Source organism: Xenopus laevis, chromosome 4S (genome assembly GCF_017654675.1).
Source record: "Xenopus laevis strain J_2021 chromosome 4S, Xenopus_laevis_v10.1, whole genome shotgun sequence".
In the NCBI taxonomy this organism is placed as follows: Eukaryota; Metazoa; Chordata; class Amphibia; order Anura; family Pipidae; genus Xenopus; species Xenopus laevis.
The window spans coordinates 102,962,218-102,977,642 of record NC_054378.1 but is presented as its reverse complement, the minus strand read 5'-3'; the positions used below and the strand labels follow the sequence as shown (position 1 = coordinate 102,977,642).

At 42.8% G+C, this 15,425-nt stretch overlaps 1 protein-coding gene across 2 annotated transcripts in view; it reads right to left on the bottom strand.

The window, feature by feature from the left end:
- Positions 1 to 5,742, bottom strand: part of prkcd.S (protein kinase C delta S homeolog) — a 58,068-nt gene extending 52,326 nt beyond the window's left edge. The window contains 1 exon segment of one of the 2 annotated variants that reach the window (NM_001090991.1): positions 5,685 to 5,742. The gene's annotated coding sequence lies outside the window, so the exon portion shown is untranslated. 2 annotated transcript variants of the gene reach the window in all.
- Positions 5,743 to 15,425: the final 9,683 nt, after the last annotated feature.

The window sequence follows — 15,425 nt, the reverse complement described above, 5'->3', positions numbered from 1 at the left end:
ATAAAGAAATAAACATTCTTTTCATCTGCTTATTTTCACTATGTTTGAACTTGAAACTCTATCAATGCAACCAAGCAATCGGGAGTACTATGTTCTTTTAGTAGTAAAGATCTGCATCTTTTTATTGATTATTTATGTTCACAATCTCTCCAACTTGGAACTTCAACGCCTATTTGCTTGCTAGGGTCCAACTAACTCCAAACCAGACTATGGCTTGTATCAGAGAGTGAAGATGAACAGATGAGGAGCTGAATTATAAGTATTAAAAGCAACAGTAACATTTTTGCCTCAAATAGAAATAGTTGTTTTGGTTGCAGAGGCACTTGAAAGCTGAATAGATTCTGAATAGGAATCTATAAAAAGAGAGAGAGTGAAAAATATAGATCAACTGAAAAGATGCTAAGAATTGGACATCATTATGAGCATGGATGTGATACAGAATTGGAGAAGCAATCATATTACACACATGAGAATAAGGAGCAAACTGGAACACTTGTCCATTATGTGCATGTGTGTGCCCCAACATGTCCAGCCAGGGAGCTCCCATTACTATTAAAGTTGGGGTCCCTACCTCCATTTGTCCCTGACCCCTTATTTATTAGTCAGGGACGGTGCTGAGCTGAATTAAAGGGTTGTTCAGCTTTGTGTTAACTTTCAGCATGATGTATTGTAGAGGGTGATATTCTGAGACAATATGCAGTTGGTTTTTATTTTTTACAATTTTTTGTTTCTGAGTTATGTAGCTTTCTATTCAGCAGCTCTTCAGTTTTAAATGTCAGAAATCTGGTTACTAGGGTCCAAATCACCCTAGCAACCATGCATTGATTTGAATAAGAGACTGGAATATTAATTGTAAAGGACCTGAATTGAAAGATGAGTAATTAAAAGCATTAACAAAGTAGCTTTACTGAGAATTTGTTTTTCAATGGGGTCAGTGACCCCCATTTGAAAGCTGGAGTGAGAAGAAGGCAACGATAAATAAATCAATCAATCAATAAATCAATGAAAAGCTGTTTAGAATTGGCCATTTTATAATATACTAAAAGTTAACTTAAAGGTGAACCACCTCTTTAGTCCAGCCAAGCACCGTCCCTGACTAATAATTAAGGGGTTGGGGACAATTGGAGGTACGGACCCCAACTTTAATAGTAATGGGAGCTCCCTGGCTGGACATTTATTGTTATTGTTATTTTTTATTTCTCATCTACTTAAAGATGAACCACCCCTTTACGGTAGTCCTCTGTACAATCACTCAATATGTATAAGTAAAAACAGAATTTTTTATTTTTATACAAATCCTTAAATAACATCCCCAAATCAATTTACCCCTCTCATTTAAAAGAAATGGTGGCCACCATTAACCCCGGTGGGTCATATGTTGCATGCAAAAGCTCACATGTACTGAGTCAATCTGGGTGTACAACACTCACATCACTGTTAAAGCCAATGACAACTCAGTTCCATATATAGTGTTAGCATCAATAATTCAATTATGCAAATAAGCGCCGAACGCAGGTGGAAGGCAGAATGCTGAACAGAATCCCTGAGTTTCATTAAAGGCAGCTGTCAGAATTGATACAATAATTGCTAATATTCGCTTTTTATTTGCTGCATTTGCTGCAGAGACATGTATCAACTAATGTAGCAAATTGTAACAGTTCAGAATCTGCACCTAGATTACAGAGTTGCCAGACTAACCACAAAACTACTGGGGGAGATTAGTCGCGCGGCGACAAATTGTTTCTTCTTTGGGCGACTAATCTCCCTGAACTGCTTCCACGCCGGCTAGAATCGAAATCGACGGCGGGATGGCACTTGGAGCACTTCACTCTCAGAATTCAACCAAAGTGGCTTCGGGTGTCTTCGGCAAACAAAGCGATTCAGGGAGGCAGTTCGGGTACATTAGTCGCCCGAAGAAGAAGCGATTTGTCGCTGGGTGACTAATTTCCCCCAGTAGCTTCATGTACCCCTGCCCTAAAACTGCAGAGACAGGAACATTAGCTGGCACATTTGTCATCCATGTTTAAATCTGCGCTATGGCGCCCCATCGACTATTGACTTAATTGCCAGTGGGAAAGCATTTTGGGGAGATCTGTAGCGCAGATTTAAAAGCGGACAACAAGTCTCCCCACATGCCTAAAAAAAATAAATATTTGGAAAAACAGTCAAAAATAAAGCATAGAAAGCAACTGAAAAAAAAGACTATTGCTGGTAAACAATCAGTTTGGAAGGTGAACAACCCCTTTAATGATAACAGTAGTGCATTCCCAGTCTGGCCATAGAGAAATAGGAGGCTAGAAAACACTCCATTTTTTCTTGTTTTCATATCTGGATCTAAACTTTTGAGTGTGTTGGGGGGGCGTGTTAAAGTTTGGGCTAATTGGCAGGCAGGAATGCTGTACTACCCTAATGCACTCATCTTTCAAATGCTGTCTGCTTCCTACTAACCTCCTTGCTTTAGGGCAGGAATGTTCAAACGCCTTATCATCACAAAATCTGCTAGCAAATCTCACGTTACTGTAAGAACTATACCTACAGTTACTGCTTTATGATTATAAGAGTAAACACACTCTTATAAAGCCCCAACATCAGTGCTGTACAGATTCTGACATTGTTAAACTGTAATTGTCAGCTTCCCAGGGAAAACCAAGAGAGGAGAATTAGTGACCCAGGATTAATACAGTGGTTGCTGAACTTATCACATAATTCTACAGTATTTTAGATTGTAAGCTCTTTTCTTTTAGAGTGAAAGCGCTTTTGGGCATGGCCCGCTTCACCATTTGCATCGGTTATTGGACACTATGTATGTAATTCTGTATGTTCTTTGTATAAACTCATAAATTGTACAGCTCTGCTGAATATTGTGGTGCTCTAAAAATATGCAATTATTAAAAATACTAATAAAAGATATCTCTCCATGTAGAGCTGGCAGGACAAACCTTCAGCGGATATCTGTTTTACAGGTTCCTGGTTAAAGAGATACTATAATCCAAAACTCATTTCAGGTAGGATATTGGACCACTGTGGTCTGAAGATAGCAGCTAGAATCTCCGCCATAAAGCATGACAGAACTGCTGTGAGACCACTGCTGTGAGACCAAGGAAGGAGACATTACCATCAAACTCTACCACAAATATATATATTGAATAATAATTGCATTTCTCTACACAAGAGCAACCTTTCAACCAACTAACTGATTATGCACTGAAGAACATTAAATGCATCCCTAAACTACTGTACATAACTTGGGGAATTTTTATACCCCCTGGACTGGACTATTAGCGACTCTTATAAGCAAAGGCATCAAAACAAATATTCAACCAAAACAGTGATGGCCTCCTTAGTGTATAGACTAAAGGTGGTCATACACATAACAATTTCCATCTTATTGTGACCACTGGTTGCAGGAAAGATTGTTCTTTTTCTCTACAAAAGTTGAATCATCAAATAAACAGGTAGAAACAATATAATTCTACCTTTCTCTGACAATTTAGCAGTATCCCCTTGCTGATTTTCAGGCGCCTATGTTCTGGCTTGGCCAATCAATGACATGATCGTTATCCAAGTCTTTTGTAAGATATTGTTGGATATTGTTTCATTTCGTACAATAATAGCTGTGCGTGTATGACCACCTTTAATCTGAGCCCACACAGCACAATGAGGAAGGAGAATGCAAACACACAAGGTCTGAATCCAGCAGTTGTGTGTGTGAGTGTGTGAGTGTGAGTGTGTGTGTATGTGTGTGGGTGGGTGTACACGTGCCACATGCACATCTGTAAGCAAAGTATGTCAGACTCTGGCCCCCCAGCTGTGTGCAACTGAATAGTACAGTACACGCATTAAGGGTAAGGTCACACGCTAAGATTCGGGGAGATTTAGTCGCCCGGCAACTAATTGCCTCTTCTTCATCTCCCTGAAAAGCCTTCCCGCCGGCTAGAATCTAAATCTTCATCGGGATGGCACCCGGATTACTTAATTTTCCGAAGTAGCCTCATGAGAGAACTTCGGGCAACTTCAGAAAACGAAGAGCTCCGAGTCCCAACCCGTTGGCGATTTATATTCTAGCCGGCGGGAAAGCTTTTCGGGGAGATTAGTCACCCAAAGAAGAGGCAATTAGTTGCCGGGTGATTATGGGGCAAATTTACTTACCTCTGAAGTTGCGCCATCATTGGCTTTACCGCACTTCGCCAGGCGTAGATTTGCCAGGGCTGCGCAAATTCACGAAGATCCGAACTTGCGCACAAGTTACCGATCGTTTGCGAAGTTGCGCTAGCGAAGTTACGATCAGTGGTTCAAAGTTACGCTAGCGATGCCCAATTTGCATACAGTGCCAAGTTAAAGTACAATGGACGTATATGTAGCAGCAAATACATTACACTACACAAGCCTGGGAAAGCTTCATAAAATAAAATAGAGTTGTTATTTTGCCCTACACATGTGCCCACTGTATAGTTTAGGTGCCATATGTTAGGAAATGTAGGGGGGAAGGAGGGTACCCCAAAAAAATTTACAAACTTTTTCAGCCTATCACCCTTAAAAAAGTAAAAGACGCCAGCGTTTTTTGGGACTTCGAAAAAATCTTAACTTTTTTTGAAGCAAGTCCTATCTACTCTATTGCACTTCGCCTGGTCTGAGGTAGCGAAGTAAAGTCTGGCGCAAGAGGTAACGCTCAGTAAAATCCGCAAGTTAGTGAATTAGTGTATTTACGTCCCTTCGCCATAGCGCAACTTCGCCTGACGTAAGCGTGTGAAGTAGCGCTAAAGTAGGTCCACTTCACTAGCAAATTTACGCCAACACCTGTTAGTAAATCAGCGAAGTGGCAAAATGACGTCACGCTGGCGAATTTTCGCCACTTCCCCTTTAGTAAATTTGCCCCTATATCTCCCCGAATCTTACCCTGTGTCTCTGCCCTTAATCATTCCACTAAGCAATGGGATTTGGCTCATTGTGCAAACAGATGAAACCCAATCTGAGCACAGGACGTGGCTGGTATGATGTGAGACCTGCTGAACCACTGCCTCCCTCACTGGCTAAGGATTATGGGAGTTGGAGGCTGCACCAGGGACAGGTGGTTAAGACTGCAGTATTAGGCTACTTATACACTGTGGCTCTGTACATAATCCAGTAGGCAGAAGAGTTAGTAAGACAAGGGAAATATCAGGCGCATAGAACCCTTGCAGCAGTTTTAGATTGTCAGCTCTATGACTCTGGTTACATTACAGACCAATCAGATGCAGTGACTGGTTATACAAAGCAGGAACGATCAACCAGTAAGGATCACCCACCTTTTGGCTTATTCAACTGTTGTTGAACTGCAACTCTCAGAGCAGCATTCCTTTCCAGACTAAAGTGAAACAGCCCTGCCTCGCGAGTTCATTCCCTGGCTAAAGCTCTATTGGGGTTTCCCTCTTCCAGCGCCCAAGGAGCCGGCAAGGTCCGGGTAGCAGCTCCCACCACCTGCTGTCTTAGGCTGCACCTCAGGCCGGACACTTGGCAGCACTTTGGTCCCAGCCCAGGCTGTTGCTGAAGCACAAATGGCACCTCCGCCTGGCGAGGGAAACTGACTGATCCTTCTCATCAAAACTCGCAAAGTTTTACTTGGAAGAACTCATTCGAACCTTCCGCAAGTCTCTTCAACAGTTTCCCCCCACCCCGTTTCGCAGACAATGGTATCGGCCACTCACCTGTCAAGCAGGGCTGCGAGTCCCCGGTCACAAAAGTCCGTTCCTTGGAGAAGAGCTGATTGCTAAGAGCTGCTTCCTTATTGCGTTCCGTGTGTAATGAACTCGGGTCCCCCTCCCAGCAAGTTCCTCCTCCTCCTCCTCGCTGGCCCCACCCCCTTACTTTCCCAGCACTTTCCTTCCCTCCTTGTTCTCTTATCTTACCTTCCTCACTTGTCTTCCGCGTGTCTCTGTCACACTCACCTTCCCCAAGTGTCCCCAAGTTTCCCCTCCTCCTGTTCCAGCTCTCAGTCAGTTCTACGCCCACTCTCCTTGTTGTACCCGTTTGTTTCCTGGCCATGAACTTCCTTCTCTCAGTCTCCTAACCTCCTTTTAACTGCGCACACTCTTCTTCAAATACTCCCCTCAGTACTCCCCTCAGGCACTCTCTCAAGTACTCCCCTCAGGTACTCCCTCAAGTACTCCCCTCAGGTACTCCCTCAAGTACTCCCTTCAAGCACTCCCTCAAGTACTCCCCTCAGGTAATCCCCTCGGATACTCCCTCAAGTACTCCCCTCAGGCACTCCCTCAAGTACTCCCCTCAGGTACTCCCTCAAGTACTCCCCTCAGGCACTCCCTTAAGTACTCCCCTCAGGTACTCCCTCAAGTACTCCCCTTGGATACTTCCTCAAGTACTCCCCTCAGGCACTCCCTCAAGTACTCCCCTTGGGCACTCCCTCAAGTACTCCCCTCAGGTACTCCCATCGGATACTCCCTCAAGTACTCCCCTCAGGTAATCCCATCGGATACTCCCTCAAGTACTCCCCTCAGGTAATCTCATCGGATACTCCCTCAAGTACTCCCCTCAGGCACTCCCTCAAGTACTCCCCTCAGGACATTGCCAAGAAGGAATTAGAGGAAACATTGCTCACATCTACCTGTCACTGCAGACAGGGGGTAAATTTACTAAGCAGTGAAAATTCGCAAAATGAAGGCGAAAATTCGCTCAGACAATGCTATTTTACTAAAATTCAAAGTTGTGTCCAGGGTGCCCACGCCTGGATTTACATAACGTGCGCTCCTAGGTCCACTGTTGTTTGTCGCCCGTCTCCTCCCCTCTATACATGCAAATTTTCATCATCGGGACTGGAGCATGGAGGATTGGTGCACAGAAAAGTCCAAAAATTATTGTATCTCCTGCCTATCCCCAGTGTTTTTGAACCAATGTAGGTGTGGTTGAGCAGCATGCCACCCCCTAGAATCCTGCAGCAAATTTTTACTAGCGTTACTTCGGCAATGCGAGCAAATCAAAGCGAAGATGTGCTAACTTTCAATTCTGCCTAGTGCAAATGCATTAGAGGTCTTCACTCAGGCTAATTTGCAAACGGTGGGAAATTTAAAGTTGAATGGACATATATGTTGCAGCAAATACAGAGGCGTAACTAGAGGGGGGAGGGCCCTGACGCGGGACGTGCAGCTGGGCCCCGCCCCCCTCCGTACCGCCTAGAAACGGGAGCAGAACTGAGTGGTGCGTGAGCTGCCGGGGGGCCCTGAGGGAAAAAGGAAAAGACGCCACTGTTTTTTGGACTTGGAAACTTTTTCCACTAAAAATATATGATGCAAGTAACAGAAGAATGAGGAAGATCTATGCACTCCAGTGCACTTCGCCTGGTCTGAACTAGTGAAGGCAACTCTGGTGGAAGAGGTAATGTTCAGTAAAATTCGCATCTTAGTGAATTTGCACCATTAGTGAGTAACATCCATTCGCCAGAGCGAAAACTCGCCTGGCGATAGAGTGTGAATCACCGCTAGCATCTATCTCCTTCGCTAGCCATTAGTAAATCTGCGAAGTCCGTGAAAACGGTAACGCTGGTGAATCTTTGCCATCGTTAGTCACTTCACCCTTTAGTAAATCTGCCCCATGGGGAGGATTTCCCTGTTTCACAAAAACATTTGTCATTCAACGAGATTTCAATGTAGCCGTATTAATATTCCTTATTTCCTACTGGGTTTGATTGGAGGAACACTTGTGAAAAATATTTGACATTTGCAATTGATTAATACCTGGACAAAAAAAAATCTTAAGCAACAGACAGGTATCGTTCTGGCCATTTACCTTTTGCTTCTCTCTTTTTTTCTTTATTAAAATGAAGCAAATGCAGAACATTTTATGTTCAGCCATTCCTTTGCAGGGAAACTGGTTTCTAACATTTGGGCTCCAGATTACCAATTGAATTCAACAACTGCACTTCCTTCCTACCATCATTTTCAAAACAGAGAAATAAAAAGAGATCACAGTATCACTTCAAAGGGCAACTAAACTGTACCATTAGGGGGTCTTTTATGCAAACTATGCATTGCAAAAATTGGTCACATGGGAGTTAACCTGTGACAGGACTGTTCACGTGGCCTTTAAAGATCTGCTTTATAACTGAATGATCTTAAAGAGATACTGTCATGGGAAAACATGTTTTTTTTCAAAACGCATCAGTTAATAGTGCTACTCCAGCAGAATTCTGCACTGAAATTCATTTTTCAAGAAAGCAAACAGATTTTTTTATATTCAATTTTGAAATCTGACATGGGGCTAGACATATTGTCAGTTTCCCAGCTGCCCCTAGTCATGTGACTTGTGCTCTGATAAACTTAAGTCACTCTTTACTGCTGTACTGCAAGTTGAAGTGACAAAAATCCCTCCCTTTCCCCCCCAGCAGCCTAACAAAAGAACAATGGGGAAGGTAACCCGATAACAGCTCCCTAACACAAGATAACAGCTCCCTGGTAGATCTAAAAACAACACTCAATAGTAAAATCCAGGTCCCACTGAGACTGATTCAGTTACATTGAGTAGGAGAAATAACAGCCAGCCAGAAACTAGTTCCATCCTAAAGTACAGGCACAAGTCACATGACTTGGGGCAGCTGGGTAATTGACAATATGTCTAGCCCCATGTCAGATTTCAAAATCGAATTAAAAAAATCTGTTTGCTCTTTTGAGAATTGGATTTCAGTGCACAAGTCTGCTGGAGCAGCACTATTAACTGATGTGTTTTGAAATTTTTTTTTCCCATGACAGTATCCCTTTAAAGAAAGTGATTGGTGCATTTTTTATGAAATGTCAATGTTTGGGAACTAATCCACTGAGTTTGTACATGAATTAAACTTTTTTATTTTATTTTAGAGTTTGGCAAGGTAAATTATTTATCTTTCCCTTTTTATTGCTCATTCTGTCTCCAACTTCTCTCTCTCTCTCTCTCTCTCCAGTGCCAGTTCTCCTGCGTGGCATTCCCTGCAGCAGTCTTTTATTCAGATTTGTTGTTAGTAAACTGTTTCTCCCTCATTAGGAAGCAGGAATTGTTTTCATGGTGCTTAGTAAAGTATATTCACTTGTTCCTTTGTTTGCTATGTATTGCTTATCTACAAGTTCAGACTTCAACAAGAGGGCGGGTTACAATATTAGGCATGCACAGAATCCACTATTTTAGGTTTTGTCTGAATCCCGACTCTTTCATAAAGGGTTCGGCTCAAATTTCAGATTTTGCCATGTTTAGTGCAAGAAATAACAAAAACCATGGATATTTCATAATCAAAACAATAGTATAATCAACAGAAGCCATTTTCATTAAACTCAAGTTGAAAAAGGGGACGGGCTGTTCTTTCGATAAAATCATTAAAAGGAAAGACAAGGGCAACTGTTGACCCAAGGGTGAATGGCCAACCAGGAAATACACAGGTTGCACCTCTACCAAATGATCAGACCAATTGGCCTCTTGGTCAGCTGATTAAATTAGTGCAATAGGAGCACCCACATGTCTAAGAATATTGCTGTTGGTGGATGTTATACATTTTGGTCCATGTGTTCCCAGCTGAACCCCACACACATTATAATCCAATATTGTCCCTTGTATGGCCATCTTAAAACTAACGAAAGTAAGATTCTGATTTGTTACTATGGGTACTTTACTGCTCCCTAGGCTTGAAAGGCTGTTTATTCAACAAATTATAACCTCTAGAATACATGAATGTGTGATCCATGAACCATAAATGCCTTTCATATAACATTATAATCTTGGCTAGAAATGTTGTACATTATGTTGCAACCACAGCCCTTTAGCAGTAAAGATCTTTGCCTCCAAAGATGCCCCAGTAGCTCCCCATCTTCTTTTCTGCTGATTCACTGCACATGCTCTGTGCTGCTGTCACTTACTGACCCACTCACAATATACAGTACACATAGAATAGAAATATCACAATATAAAGCTGATTAGTAATTAATACAAATAATTACTACATGGCAGCACAGAAACCAATGCAATTAGCATCAGAATTTAATAATCAGCCCTGTAGCATCAGCTTATATTACAGACAAACCTCATTTTCTGCTTGATAATTGCAACAATTAACTTCTCAACAGCTGCTCAGAGCCCACTGAGCATGTGAGTGTCGCAGACACTTTCCAAGATGGTGACAGGTTTGAAGTCCTGGATCATTGCTGCTATTGACAAGCTGAAACTTCAGTATATAAAATATGGTATTTTTAGACATATTTATTGTTAGGGTTTAGTTCTCCTTTAAATTTCAAAACTCCAAAATCCACTCCAAACTGTATTACTGTTTGGAAAGAATAAGCAGACATAAAACTGGACAATTAAAGCTGATCATAGAATTTTGGTAGGTCATTTCCTCTTGTGAAGTTTGTATATTCCTTTAATTTGCCATAGTACAGGACCAATGAGTTTTGTTAGTGCAGTGTAAGGAAATACGGCAACTATTTGCTATGTTGCTGCTGAACCCTTTTCTCTAAAGCAGGTCCAGCCAGTTTCTGGTTCATGTGCACATTGCTATAAGGTGAACATTCCTCTTTATTTCATACATGAAGTAGTGACTCACTGACTTGCATTTGCAACTGCTCACATCACCAGTACTAACAACATCCAAGAGATAAATATCAGTGTAATAAGAAAGAATAAACAGGAGAAGCATCCAAAACCACCCACGGTGCCTCCACTCACTTGAATGCCAATACAGTAGCTTTTCAGTCTAAGAAATTTGGTATTATGTATTTTTACATGGGGTGGCAAACTTTGTCACCCATGATGCAAAATTGTGGGTGTTCTGAAATCCCCCATGCCTGTCCTTACTAGGTCCCACTGGTGTTCCCTGAAGTTGGAGGGGGAGGGTTGCACATCTATAGTTACTGTCCTTAATAAAGTTCCCCTTTATCCATATCCTCTCCTAATCATCTTCCTGTATCCAACTAGCTAAATTACAAACTGGGTAGCTGCATAACAAAAAGCCATCAACATCAAGCTGTCTACATAATACCAAATATTAATTAGGGGGTGAATAGCTCCCTAATATTTTTGGCACAGTGACTATTGTAAAGGAAGTACAGTACCATAGTAAAACTGATATGAATAAGTGATACTGAATAAGTGTAGTAAAGCAGGTAAAGGAACAGCTGCTCTATGTAAGTCACACATTTAGTTTATTGGAAAGTTAATTTGCTAGAAAAAGCTGCACAATCTGTCATCAGCATTACGTTTGCCCAAATTTACATGTAATTAGAAGCTGACCACCAGTTGATTGATTGCTGCATTTATTCATTTCTGAGAATAATTAGAATTAGAATCTCAGTCTGTCCAGATAAACAGCATTCTGGATGTCTCCAAAATCATCGCTCCATGTATAACAAATGATTTAATTTTTTTTTTCCATCTGTCTCTTGCTATGCCATCCACTGCTGGTTCTGGCTGTTGAAACACTGTAGCAGCAACCAGCTCTCTTCCAGATAACACTCCGCAATGCTTTGCATGCTTCTTAATTGTTTAGCTGACTTTTGTTACATTGCTTCAGTAGTCAGAACCAGTACTGTAGAGAATAGCCACAGACAGATAAGTACTACTTTGAAAAGTGATTTAATTTACAACTAACTATAAGACCGTTAAAGATTACAAACAAGGGACGTGGCCTGGATGAGAAACGGGTAGGACGCGCGCCGTGAGAGCTCTGTCCGGGGGCCTAATATACTGCCTTTATTCTAAAGCAGCCTCACCATTGACGCCGCAAATAGCAATCGGAGGCTACCAAAACGACCCGCCTATCACCCACTGACAGTTTAAAGCGGATGGGACGGACTAAACCGGCCTCAAAAAAAGCAACTAGCAGGTACGATGTCCCAAGATGGCGCCGAATCCAAAGGGCGCGCTGCTGCAGCTTCAGCTCGGCGTGCAGGAGATCCCGTGGCTGGCAGATTGGAGAAGCTCCTGTGCACTCCTCTGCCTCAATGCTCCTCCAGAAGCAGATCACCACCGCCCATAACCCCTTCAGAACAGCAGGAAGGCGAGGGGGCAGGTGAAGAATCCACCATAACTGCACAGTCAGTTTCACCACCAGAGCCAACTTTAACTGAGGTACTAAATGCCATTACTCTTATCAACAGAATTGACGAACTTAAAACTGATTTTGGAATTCTCAAACATGATGTACAGAAAATAAGGGAGAGGACAGGAGAGACAGAAAGGAGAATAGGGGAGTTGGAGGACATTATTAACCCCTTACCAGGCTGCTTAACCACCACTGAAAAACAAATCCAGGCATTAGATGCTAAGGCTGATGACTTGGAAAACGGCCTCAGGCGTAACAACATCCGCATACAGTGGCTCACTACCACCTTTGCCCAAGCATCCTTCTCCCAAGCATTTACAATGGAGAGGGCTCACCGGATTCCTGGCAGACCACCTCCACCGGACGGGCCATCTAGACCTCTAATTGCTCAACTCCTTAATTACAAAGACAGAGATGCAGCCTTGGCAGAGGCCAGGAGAGTGGGGGAAATCACCTTTGAGAATCAGAAAGTGTCCATCTACCCCAGTGATCCCCAACCAGTAGCTCGTGAGCAACATGTTGCTCTCCAACCCCTTGGATGTTGCTCTCAGGGTCCTTAAAGCAGGTGCTTATTTTTGAATTCCAAGCATGAAAGCAAATTTTAATTGCATAGAAACTAAGGAAAGTGTCAAATAGAGCCTCCTGTAGGCTGCCAGTCCATATAGGAGCTACCAAATAGCCAATCACAGCCCTTATTTGGCATCCCAAGGGAAATTTTCAATGTTTGTGTTGCTCTCCAATTCTTTTTACATTTGGATGTGGCTCACAGGTAAAAAAAGGTTGGGGACCCCTGATCTACCCTGACTTCTCGATGGAGGTGCGGAAAATGTGAGTGAAATTTACAGAAGCTAAACTACAGCTCCGACAATGGAACATACCATATGCCATGATGTTTCCGGCTCGTCTGAGGATTACAGATAATAGGAAGGCGCACTTCTTCACTTCACCGGAGGAGCTACATTCCTGGCTGGAAATGAGACCTCGTCATCCTCCCAACAGGAGATAACGCAGATGCTATATCCACTGTCCACAAACTTCATCTATACGGATAGGTAATTGCACTAAACACCATGTAACTTACATTTTACTGGTCCCATATATACAGTGATGGCCATTTTCTGGGCGCTGCTTATTAAGACTGATACCTATGCAACCAATGGGACAAAACTAATCCTGTATGAGGGTGCTCATGCTATAATAATGATCCCCCCGGAAAGGATGCTTGAGTTTAACGGCTATACTAAACCTACATAGAAGGCTTTGACAGCTACTAATCTGCACGTTACAGGTTTAAAGTTATGGTTAAGGGAGTAAACTCACTCATGACTGACAGTTTAATGGAGTGGGTGGGGAGGGAGAGGAAGGGTATATTTTGTTATGTTGTTTTCATGTCAGTGTATAATCTTCTTTTGTGCTACTTAATGCTGGGAATAAATACGGTAATACTCTATATGTGTCACATATTTTACCAACAGGATGATGGCTACGGTTAAAGTTCTATATTGGAACGTGAGGGGAATGCTATCAAAAGGAGATTGGTTTTTGATTTTATAAGGAAAGCTAAACCACAAATAATTCTGTTACAGGAGACTCATCTGTGTGGAAGTAAAGTTCTTTCCCTTAAGAAGCCCTGGATTGGCTCCATGTACTACTCTTTGCACACAAGTTATTCCAGGAGGGGGGGTATCAATTTTGGTATGCAAAACGTGCTCTTTTACTGTTCATAAGGTTATTTCAGATGGAGATGGGAAGTTCCTTATCATACATGGAACAATGAATGGGGCAAAAGTCACCTTGGTGAATGTATATATTCCCCCCCATTTCAAGAGGAGTCACTGTACACAATCCTGGATAAGATTCTAACACTCTCACTGGCATTCATTCTAATGATGGGGGGCTTTAATGCTATTACAGATGCAGAATTAGATAAACATAAATCGTTAAAAGTGAATACCCCTTTCTTTATTAGATGGCTTTCGACTTTTAATTTGCATGATCTGTGGAGTGATCGCAACCCCGGGGTTAAACAATACACGTGTTATTCGGCTGTACATAATGCCCATAATGTCCAGGATAGACTTGGCTTTAGGATGTGGGGAGGCTGCAAAAATGATAGAATATGTTAAAATATTAACTAGAGGCATATCAGACCATTCCCCAATGCTAGTTACTATGGTGATATCAAATACGCCACCTGATAGAGAATGGAGGCTTAGCCCGTACTGGGCAAATCACCAGGATTTGGGGGAACATATTCAGAACTGTAAAGACAGATACTTGGCCATTAATCTGGGGGAGACGTCAATGGGCAACTCCTGGGATGCGTTTAAAGCATATATTAGAGGAGAGTTTATGTCATATTAAAGCACACAACCGTAATGCAGCAGCTGATATCTCCCAAAAAAGTGACAAACAGAAGCTAGATATGTATCTGAGCCTACAGAGGAGAAAAAGAGGTTATGGCAACAGTGTCAGGAGGCTCTTAACTTAGAGCAAATAGAACTTACTAAGAAGAATATTATACTGCAAAAAACAAATGTGTTTGAACATGGTGATAAAACTGGTACGCTTTTAGCAATTCTCTCTAGGGATGAGTCGGTGGGGAGCTTGTTTCTTCTCCGGAGGGCATAAATCAGGCCTTCAAAACTTTTTATGAAGACCTATACACCCAGGCCCGGATTTGCAGCAAGGCCGCATAGGCCCAGGCCTAGGGCGGCATCAATTAAGGGGCGGCATGCTGCCCAGCCACACAAGCAGTTTTCTTGGTGGAGCACTACCGCCGAATGGCTAGTGCTCCGAAACCACACAGGATGCACATGCGCAATATCTTTACAGAGGACGCCGGCCTCAGGCTAATGCTGCACAACCAAACGGGATGCGCATGCACGCTATCTTTACAGAGGGAGGGGGCGACGGAGGACGCCGGCCTCGGGGCACCCTCAGGGTAAATCCGGCCCTGTATACACCTCTAAGCTTTCAGTTGCCCCAGAAGAACTCCACCAATACCTCGAGCCTATACAACTTCCTGTACTCCTGGACCAAATCTCCCAACAGCTAGCGCAGGATATTATTCCATCGGAGATAGAATTGGCCATTTTGGCTCTCCCCGCAGGGAAAACACCGGGTTTAAATGGGATACCGGCGGAATGGTACAAAAGGCATGCCAAAACATTAGTGCCCACTTTAGCTAAGTTATATAATGGAATAACCAAAGGGGACCCCCTCCCGAAGTCCATGAGAGAGACCTTAATAGTTCTCATACCCAAATCAGGGAAAGACCCACTAAGCTGTGCCTCATGTAGGCTCACATCCCTCATCAATGTCGATGAAAAGATTTTGGCGAAAGTGCTTGCCATGAGACTGTCCCAACATTTGGAGG